At 35.9% G+C, this 9,942-nt stretch overlaps 1 protein-coding gene across 1 annotated transcript in view; it reads left to right on the top strand.

Annotated features, from left to right (window-relative positions):
* Positions 1-82: 82 nt before the first annotated feature.
* The window catches only part of LOC102680502 (lachesin-like), a 122,807-nt gene continuing 112,947 nt past the window's right edge, over positions 83-9,942 (top strand). Inside the window, exon 1 of the mRNA XM_031508174.1 lies at positions 83-260. The gene's annotated coding sequence lies outside the window, so the exon portion shown is untranslated. The remainder of the gene's footprint in view (positions 261-9,942) is intronic.

Raw genomic sequence — 9,942 nt, 5'->3', positions numbered from 1 at the left:
TCGGTTCGCGAAGGGGACGCGAACAAGGTATTCGCTAGCCGATCGTGCCCGATTATTGCCGACTCGAGCCGAAACGGGAATCGAGACGCGGAATCCCGAACGGCGCTCGACTTTGCCCGAGTCGTTCCGAATCGTTTCGAAGTTCCGATCCACCGGAGCCTTTTTGTTTACTTATCAGTAGTGGGGCGCGTTATCAACACGACGGTCGATTATTAACTACGCTCCAAACGTGGGAAACTACGTCTCACGAATGATATAAGGTAACTCGATTTTTATAAAATATACATATATATATATTTTTATTCGAGTAAAAATTATTCGTTTGTCGGTTACATACGAGGAATGGTAAAGTACATACGCGGATATGTGTATTATACGCATCGATTCGTTGTGTGACGTCAATGTTGAGAGCACATCTCTGGAATGTTTTATATTTTTCATCGCATTTGCTAACACTTTGAGCACGAATGTAAATGATGCGTCAAAGGCCCACTTTGAAAGGGTTTGTACCATTTTTTCTTGCGCGTTCTTTAAACGTGGCAAACTTTGTTTCGCAATCCCTTTAATAAATAATTAAAGGAGAGTCTAGTATTTTTCTTTTTTTTTTTTCTTTTTTTTGCGGATTCCGTGAAACGGTAAAATAATAATTAAAATAAATACGTAGCGTATAAATTTATGAAATTTTCATTTATGTTGGATTTGTATAAAACGCATTTGTTCTTGATGAGATACGGGTATGAATAAATATAAATACGTTACGTATCTGACATAATTTCACGTCGAAATTAGAATGTGTAAACATTCGTAGAAATTGATTTACAATATTTATCGTCGATACTCGATTCTGAACAAATATCCATAAGTATGATATGCATTAAAAGATGCACTCTTTTCCTTTGGAATATATAATATTGCATAGAAGTTGCGCGTTTATCCTAACTTTAATTAATTAATTTGTTTTTATCGAACCGTTTTATCGAACAAAATTTCGAAACGAAATTCTAACTTTACTTTAAATTAGATTAATAGATAAAAAAAAAAAAGAAAGAAAAAAAAAATAACAGCTTTAAAATAAAGTATTCCGCAATTTACCATCTCTAGTTGCTAACTTTTTTAATTTATACCATGGACCAATCATGTTATTCAAAATTTAAATATATCGCTTTGCTTCGATGTTGCAAATATCTGTTGAGTATCGAGAAAAATATTGTTAATGTTTAAAACTGCCATTGTTAACAGATTTCGGTTTAATATTTAACACGCTTTTATGGACTGTAATGGATCTTTGCAGTTTCCACGTATAAAATTTCGAGATACAAATCCGATATAAAATGATTTTCATTATTATTATTATTATTATTAATATTATTATACCATTCTTCTTCTTCTTCTTTTTTTTTTTTTTTTATAAAAATATTAACTCGCGAAAGAATTTTTCGAAATCGAAAGAAAGAAGAAAATTATTCTCACGGATAATTTTCAAATCTAATTAAAGACGTTATCGTTTCGAATCACGAAACAAGGGGGGCAGGGAAGTGCTGGTGGTGGAAAATGTATGCACTCTGTTCGCGCGTGAACAATTGTCGAGGTTCGAGGACAGATAAAAGTGTCTATTAGACGGTGGAAAATATTGTTTCTCCGTGGCGGGAATTTTGAGATTAAAGCAAAGTTCTACGCCCAGAAATTAGATTGTATCGTCCCGATTGTTTCCCCCCAGGAAACGTTGCGCACAAACTCGGACATTATCTCCGCTTCTAAACTATACACGTTCGTATATATGCACGACGAACATTTCTCAGAACATTTCTTCCATTGTACATACGTACGTACGAATAAACCCGGGCATGTATTAATTTTTGCAAAATTGCCACGAACTTGTTGTTAATTTGCTAGTTGAGGAAAAAAGGCGGATCGGATTAGAGTGGATTGACAAGTTAAGTTAATCGAAGATGTATGGAAGAAGATATTTGTTGAACAATTTCGTACGAGGTGATCGTCATTTTCCCAAATTTCAAATCAGACGAACAAAAATTTTTGAATAAATCTGTTGAAATATCGCGGGGAAGAGCGAAGGATGATTTGAAATGGGCGAAGAATGGTGAAATCGATATTTTTTTTCTCGATAAGATGACGGCAAATGTTACGATCATTTGTCAAATACGAATAAACCGTGGAAAATGAAATTGGAATGGAAACAAATATTTGATAGGACACGACAACGCCCGGGGCTTTTCAAGGATTAAATAAATATGAGCGCAACAAACTCAGTTAGAGGAGAAGGGCATGCAAGGGGAATAAAAAAACAATACGTGTCCTCCTTTCGTAAAGAAATTATTTTATCCATCCCTTCTACGTGGAATTTCTTCCTCGAAAGTAAGTGATTTCCAAGAAATACAATTATTTTAAATCTACAAATTTATATATAAAACCCAGAATTTTTATAAAATTCTTTCAGAATCAAAATTATTCACATCCTTCAAACGTGAGAATTTCTTCCGCGAAAGCAAGTGATTTCCAATCACAATATTTTAAATCTACAAATTTATATATAAAACCCAGAATTTTTATAAAATTCTTTCAGAATCAAAATTATTCACATCCTTCAAACGTGAGAATTTCTTCCGCGAAAGCAAGTGATTTCCAATCACAATATTTTAAATCTACAAATTTATATATAAAACCCAGAATTTTTATAAAATTCTTTCAGAATCAAAATTATTCACATCCTCGAAACGTGAGAATATCGACTCAAAGGGAACAAAAATTTCACACCACACGCTAAAGAAAGCAGAGCAATTTAACCGAGTCGTAAAGCATCCTCCTCCGCATCAACCCCCTCCTTTAACACGTTATGAAACGTTATTACGTTAAAGGGGGTGATCCAGAGGGGGGGATGTTACCGGCTGTGTTAATTCCTCGTTCGAGTGTCCCGCTCGTGGAAAATGATCAGCGGAGTGGTCGCCGTGGAAGACGATGGGGCACAAGGGGCGCGGAGGTTAATGGGCGTACATAACGAGGGCCTACATTATGCAAATAGCCGTGCCGTCGACTTATATCTTATCACTTTGACTGCCCGCTCATTCATATGAATATCGCACCCCCGGGAGTGTGCGTGTGTGTGCGCGCGTGTTCATATGCTGGGGTGGTTTTTACCCCCTTACCCAAGGGGGGAGAAGTTCGCCGGCGTATTTTTTTTCCCTTCTTCTTCTTCCTCCCTCCTTTTTCGTCAGGATAAACTCTTAACAATTATTACGACGAGATTATTATTCATACAGTCGATGAAGGTTTCTCGCTTCCTTCTCTCTCCTTCTCTCTTTCTCGTCGACTTTCCTTCATCTCGCTTCATTGCACAGAAGACGCAAAAGAAATCTTCCTTCCTTGGAAGATTAACACTTGGCTCGACTCGCGGGCAGGAGGGGGATCTCTGCGCCCGTTTCACCCGATTGCTGCAATCACGATTTGTCACGACACGTCTACACGCCCGTGGCGCGCGTGGAATTGCGGCTTATCGGGGGCAAGGATTTTTAGGTATACGTGGAAATACGTTCGAGGGAGGGTGGCGTGGGAGGGAGAGGTGGAATTATCGTCGAAACACCGATATTAAGTCTCGTAAAGTCTCTCGTGGCGGTGCCGCTTCGAAGAAATGCTTAGGCGCAGTCCTCCCCTCTCCCTCTCTTGTTTTCCCCTCACGAATAGTAATTTCAAGTTTCCGATCATTTTCGGGGGGAGGAGGAGAAAAAGAAGAAAAATACCACGCGTTATCATCGTGCACTTTCTTCCTCCTCCCCCTCTCGTGGGGGAGATCCGCATGCATGTCGGTTCACGCGCGTGCAATTTCATCGTGTCGCGTTTATTAACGATTCGTTATATAGTTTATTCGTCGTTTGTTAAGAGAAATTATTCGTTCGACGAAATTTCGGTCGTTTCACGAAGAAAAGGGAAGGGAGGGAGGTGAAAAGGAGGAGAGATTTTTTTCCTTTTTTTCTTTTTTCAATATCGAAATCGTTCTTCGAAACGAGAAACGAGAATCTCTGTTCTAAACAGGAGGAAAACTATAAGTATCGGGAGAAAATTTGCGCGTGTAAAAGTTAGGGGAGGGGAGGAGAGTTACATCCATCCTATGCTTTAATTGAAATTCGATTGAAACTCAGGATTTTGCATGTTAAATGGTATTTGAAGATAATAGGTGGAAGTTGGCCGGGAACAACGTTTTTCCCTCTCTTCACCGGCCCGTGTCCGACCGGATCTAAAGTTTGACGAGTAGTTTCTCGGCAACGTGGTATGGATACGTATACGTATAGATCTAGACGCGGGTTACGTACGGATACTAGGTTTTCAAGGGAGAAAACCACCTGTTAAAACTCGTTACCCACCACTTAATATAGTATCGCGTTATTTCGTAAGTGATGTAGCGTAGTTGGAGTTAGTTTCGAGTATAAGGGGATTAATTAATTTGGGATTAATTTGATCGTGGGGAGTTATTTATTTTTTTTCTGTAAATTTTGATTTTCTTCTTCTTCTTTTTAATAAATTTCGATTTTTCGAATATCGAGTCGAGGCGAAAGTTTTCATTTTCGTCGCGAGGGATTCACTTTTCTTTCTTTTTTGAAAGTCGAAATGCGATTAAAAGGGGACCGGTCCAATTTTTGCAATAAAACATAAATGGACAACTCTTTATCGACAACTCTTTATGTTCATACAGAATTCATTTTCCAAGTATCGATATTTTTCCAATCTTTGCAAAGTGTCGATGTCCGTGCCATCGTGGTGGGTTTCAATTTTTTCATCAGTAGTTTCCTGCTTCGGATCGAAATTAAAATTCTAGATCCTCTCCAAGGATTCTGTTATCGAATTTTAACGATCGACCAGATTTCATACGGATCTCGCACGCAGATGGACGTTGGAATGTTACAAGCTATCAAAAAAAAAAAAAAAAAGAAAAGAAAAAAAAGGAGGTATAACTTCTTATAAAGTTTGCTTTACGAAGTTATTACGCCCTTAATGATAGTCTGAACAAATGTCTTATTCTATTTGTCGTCGTATAACTTCGTATAATGTAGGCTATACGAAGTTATTACGCCCTTAATGATAGTCTGAACAAATGTCTTATTCTATTTGTCGTCGTATAACTTCGTATAATGTAGGCTATACGAAGTTATTACGGAATGTTACAAGCTATCAAAAAAAAGAAAAAAAAAGAAAAGAAAAAAAAGGAACGGATAATCCCAATTTTAAATTTTATTTCGACATTTAAGATAGATACGAAATGTCTATTCTCGAAATTAGAGATTAACTTTTCCGTCCCTGCTTTAACCCTATTAATTTTCGAGCGGAATATTGCATCGATAATTGATTAATTATTCGCAAATTCCAATGGATATTTAAAATTTATTTTTTATATCGAAAAAATTGTCTTCGCGCGGCACGAAACTCCGACGTTCGCTCACTGGATATCGAAGATATCGAACTCGGTGATACGTATTGAATTTCCGGCTTGATGTATGCGCGGATGCGCATACGTGGTGCTAGATTAAAATTTTTATTAAAACGCGCAACACGTAATGATTTGACGATTCGATGAATTTTCATTGTTCGTGGCGCTCCATTAATTTGATATTACATCGTTCAATTACGCCATCTGGCGTTCGAACGGAATTGTTTAATCTGTCGGCAAGTTAATTAATCTGGACGATTTAATAATCTGTGTTAATAATATTATTTGTAGTAATTAAAGCACGTTATATACGTTATATAGGATTATCAAAATTAATCCGACCGAAATGTAACTGCTTCCTTTTATATTCGTTACACCTAATCAATTAAACGAGAGATTATTAATTAGAACGTTAGAAATTTCAATACGCGTATTAACGATAATGGATATTGTTAATGTATCAGTTAATGATCAAAAGGATGAAGGTTATCCTTTATGCGAACGTGAAATGTCATCGAAATCATAACAAGAATCATAAATAGTAAAAAGAAACGATTCTGTTCTCGAGAATAGAAATATCGATGTTCACTTTTTTTTTTCTTTTTAAAACTAAATATATCAACTTTTCCATAGCGAAAAAATTTGCACGTTGCCGAATCTTGGAACGGAAAGGGAGGAAGGCAAATCGAGGAAAGGCTTGTTGTGTTCGAGTTTCTTTGATTAACGCTATAACTAGAGAACGGGATCAGAAACTAATTTATCTTTTATTTACACGACGGAGAAAGAGAGGGGGAGGGGGAGAAGACGACAAAAAGAAGATGGCGCCTCTTCAATTCCCTCTTCCTTTGATTATATTTCGCGTGATATTTCGCCAAAGAAAGTTCTCCGGTTAATGCTGTCTCAATATTTATACCTCCCTGAAGCTAATTGTTCAAAAGAGATTCTTTTATTTCACGTCTAGCCGCTCACCGTCGCTTCTCGAGCACCCTCTCCCCCCTCCATCCTCCCTTGTCGCCGAATTGTAACTCGAGTTTGAAAGAAGGAGGGAAGAATTAACTGGCTAATTCGAAACAAAACTGTGCGGTCAACCAGTCATTATTTATAACAGTTGCAATTAGCCGACTGATTAAACTACCACGAATCCAATCATAACTCTATTCCACTTGTCGAAACACGACAATGTCTTACACCACTTCGCCTGGAAATTATTGATCTATGCCACTTGTCCAGGCCGTTACGCCGTATACCACTTGTCTGAATATGACTGGTGTATGATATACTCGTTTGCCCATTTAATGTCCCTGTTCCGTTTATCTGATCACAATTGTCTTTAAATCTGGCAATTATTTAACCCCTTAATGATAGTCTGGACAAACGTCTTATTTCATTTGTCGAGAACGATTAAATGAGAAGAGAGAGAGAAAAAATATGAAAGCTAGAATAAGAATTGAAAATAAGAATAAGAATAAGAAAATAGAGTAGATAAGGAAAGGAGACAGTTGAACTTGAATATGACAGATGTATAATATACTCGTTTGTCCATTTACTGTTCCTGTTCTAATTATAACTGTCTTTAAATCTGGCAATTATTTAAACCCTTAATGATAGTCTGAACATCTTATTCCATTTGTCGAGAATGATTAAACGAGAAGAAAGAGAGAGAGAAAGAAATATGAAAGCTGGGATAAGGAAATAAGATTAAGAATAAGAAATGGAGTAAATGAGGAAAGGAGACAATTGAATTTGAATATGACTGGTGTATGATATATTCGTTTGTCCATTTATTATCACAAAATCTGTCAATTATTTAAGCCCTTAATGATAGTCTGAACAAACATCTTATTTCATTTGTCGAGAATGATTAAACGAGAAGAGAGAGAAAGAGAAAATATGAAAGCTGGAACAAGGATTGAAAATAAGAATAAGAAAATGGAGATGAGGAAAAGAGACAGTTGAACTTGAATATGACAGATGTATAATATACTCGTTTGTTCATTTATTGTCCCTGTTCTAATTATAACTGTCTTTAAATCTGGCAATTATTTAAACCCTTAATGATAGTCTGAACAAATGTCTTATTCCATTTGTCGAGTATAATTAAATGAGAAGAAAGAGAGAGAGAGAGAGAAATATGAAAGCTGGGATAAGGATGGAAAATAAGAATAAGAATAAGAAAATGGAGATGAGGAAAAGAGACAGTTGAACTTGAATATGACAGATGTATAATATACTCGTTTGTTCATTTATTGTCCCTGTTCTAATTATAACTGTCTTTAAATCTGGCAATTATTTAAACCCTTAATGATAGTCTGAACAAATGTCTTATTCCATTTGTCGAGTATAATTAAATGAGAAGAAAGAGAGAGAGAGAGAGAAATATGAAAGCTGGGATAAGGATTGAAAATAAGAATAAGAATAAGAAAATGGAGATGAGGAAAAGAGACAGTTGAACTTGAATATGACAGATGAATAATATACTCGTTTGTTCATTTACTGTTCCTGTTCTAATTATAACTGTCTTTAAATCTGGCAATTATTTAAACCCTTAATGATAGTCTGAACAAATGTCTTATTCCATTTGTCGAGTATAATTAAATGAGAAGAAAGAGAGAGAGAGAGAGAAATATGAAAGCTGGGATAAGGATTGAAAATAAGAATAAGAATAAGAAAATGGAGTAGATGAGAAAAGGAGATAGTTGAATATGACTGATATATAATATACTCGTTTGTCCATTTACTGTCCTTGTTCTAATTATAACTGTCTTTAAATCTGGCAATTATTTAAACTCTTAATGATAGTCTGAACAAACGTCTTATTCTATTTGTCGAGAATGATTAAAGAAGAAAGAGAGAGAGAGACAGAGAGAAATATGAAAGCTGAGGATTGAAAATAAGAGTAGGAATAAAAAAATGGTTGGATAAAGAAAGGAGAGGGTTGAACAGGCCGGCCGATATGTACCACCTATACACCCACACGTACCTGCGTCGTAATGTATCGCAATATGATATTATGCGGCACTCACAATATGATAGGGTATTATCCTCACGCAGCACAGATTTCCATATTGCGGCTAACGTGGCATTATGTGAAATCAACTGCATAACTACGAGTTTACCATTAAACATCGTTAGCCGTGGCTTTGTAAATGTACCTTGTGTCTCAATATCACAAAGAGTTTTCACGATCTTTTTAATTCGCATCTTGGAAACATCTTGGAGTGAAATAAATAGAAATTTCTGGACAAGATCATTTTCCTTGTTACATATATCAAGTAAGATTTTTATCCCTCGAAAATTATATTGAAATCGAATTGAACGAAGAATCTTTTTTTTTTTATTTCTCTTTGAATCTTGCTGAAGATTTTTTTTTTAATTTTTATCAGACACACATATATATATATACGTGAACGTGTAATTAACGGCTGTAAGCGAAGACCTGTTTTAGTTACTTTTCTAAAAAAGTAAGAAAAAACGCGAAAAGAATTTCAAGTTTTAAGCTCATTATATCGGCTTTCTAATTATAACCGCTACACCGTTAACCAACGTTCAATTTACCTTATTATCCTTTTACAATAAATATGTACAACGATATCTCGCCCTCTATAATATTTTGTATATAATTAAACGTTACATGAACGTAAGAAAACATGGGGTCCCTCTTTACCATGGTTTCGTCGCAATAATAAAGAGAAGAAAAACTATTGCTACGTGCACGCGATGAAAACTTCTCCTTTGTGTAGATAAATGTCTCGGTGTCTCGGAGTGGTGGCGCCACCATTTTATAGCGCGCGAGAAACAGAGAAAGAGAGAGAACTTGAAAGAAGTAATATTTCTAAATTCCAGCCTAAACTTTTCTAACTCGGCTCGTGACAACGCTTGTACATACAAACGGAAAGCTACAAAAGCGTTATCGAGGATTTAAACTCTTCGCAAGCTTAAATCAACCTCGATATTTACACGATTTTATTTACATATTATTTACATGTTTTGCATCAGTGCTTGAAAGAATATATATTTTTTTACTAAAAAAAAAAAGTCGATCAGATTATCAGACTTGCAAATATAAAAATATATCCAAATTATAAATCACTCCACCTCATAAACGTTCAAAGAAATTTAATTAACAGTTTTTGCAAACTACTTCAAACTTTACAACCATATATATATATAACAATCATATTTCAAGAAAGAGAATATTAACGATGAACGTAGCGGTGAGTGAAAGGTGTCTATAAATAAAAAGGAAAAAGAAATGTTAATGCTCGAATAATGGCACAAGTTATCGCGCCAATCATCCAACCGGCCGACCGTTGTTTTAATATATGGGCCGTAAAAGCGTACCTTGTATCGAAACTCGGAAGTATAGTTGCTTTTAAAACGGATGCCCGCGCCCCGCGTAAAACTTTCTTGTTGAATGATAGGTGGGAGTGTCCGGAAGTCGGTGGCATAGCTCGAGCCCGGCCAACGTGAATTACGAATTCCTTTGTTCGTCCTTTGAAGAAGGTACG

Source organism: Apis dorsata, unplaced genomic scaffold (genome assembly GCF_000469605.1).
Source record: "Apis dorsata unplaced genomic scaffold, Apis dorsata 1.3 scaffold_77, whole genome shotgun sequence".
Lineage (NCBI taxonomy): Eukaryota > Metazoa > Arthropoda > Insecta > Hymenoptera > Apidae > Apis > Apis dorsata.
This window is presented reverse-complemented; position numbering and strand designations above follow the sequence as displayed.